Here is a 1,485-nt window from a genome sequence, read left to right on the forward strand (position 1 = left end):
TTTATAATGACATTTAGAAACTACAAAATCAGTAGCCTATTTCCCAGAATCTAACTTAAAGATCAAAAATTATAAAAACAAGGGGGAAAATCATAGTTTATGCCCACATGGAAACATATTTAAAGATTGCATTGAGGATATAATATTAAAAGAACTGGATTAAGTGAGAGTTGTGGCACATGTAAAGGAAAAGATAGTAAAATAACAAGAAAAAACTGAGAAAACAATAGCAAGGAAATAATGAGACCATGACATTAGGATATTGTTTACAAAACTGATATATACTTGATAAATCTACATAAAATAAAATTCTTTAAATAGAACAAAGATGTAGATCCATTTAATTTCTTTAAATAATCAATGTACTCCAATGTACATCAAGAGAGAAAGAGAAGAAAGAAACGCATATGTAGTACATTATGAATGATGCATAACCTCAGATTCAGAAGAGATTAAGAAAAGTATAGTGAATGTGAGACCAATAAACTAAATGGATGTTAGATCTACAAGAAACAATTTGTAAGCAAAACTTCTGGTAAGACAACAGGCTAATGCTGCTGCTTCTTTCTGGTTAACTGTCCTTTTTTTCTATTTGATTATTCTACAATGAGTAAATTTTGATTGAACAACCAAGAGGTAAGACAAAACATTCTAATTGAGTAGAAAACCTTGATATTATCAGAGTTCTGTAAATGCACATCTTTGCAAACCTCATCCAAACATATATGAAGATAGTTATCCCCTCCTTGGAGGGAGTTTATGATATTTGCATGAACTCAAAAAATTTCATGTATTTTGGACTGGCCTATTTGGATTTAATAAAATTATACCATTAAATTGTTTGCATATTCAAGACTAAATTAGATTTTCTATATGTGTGTATGAATGTGTATATATTCACATTTCTCAGGGGTCCACCTGAGAAAAGGTAAGGGTGAGGGGTGACATAAATATACAGATAAATATAATATGTATATTTATAAATACTTAAACTATATACTTGTACATATACATTTATATATATATATCTATATATTTTTATATATACTAAACTATCCAGATATATTTCTGAATTGATAAATCCCCAGGAAGATGAAACTTATGCATACATGAAATGATAAAAAATAAAGATAAGTATCTTGCTTATACTCCATAGTCATCACTGCATTGTATGATGTTTACTTTCATTATAGTGTCTATGCTAGATGATCAGACAGAATAGGATAGCAATAACAAATTTGAATGTTTGGGGCATGTTCAAGACTACATCTCTAAAATATGGAGTTCAAAGTTTAATTATATCATATTGTAGCCAACAAAGTATGTTAGAAAAGAGCACTTTTAGAAAAGAACAAAGTTAATTTTTTCTTAATTTTCCAACATAGATTCAAATTCTCTATAAATATTTTGGAATTACTTGATATTATAAATCCAAGTCCTTTCTGCTTCAACAAGAAAGCTACTTAAAACAGTTTTAACTGCACG

This window comes from Choloepus didactylus, chromosome 4, assembly GCF_015220235.1.
Source record: "Choloepus didactylus isolate mChoDid1 chromosome 4, mChoDid1.pri, whole genome shotgun sequence".
In the NCBI taxonomy this organism is placed as follows: domain Eukaryota; kingdom Metazoa; phylum Chordata; class Mammalia; order Pilosa; family Megalonychidae; genus Choloepus; species Choloepus didactylus.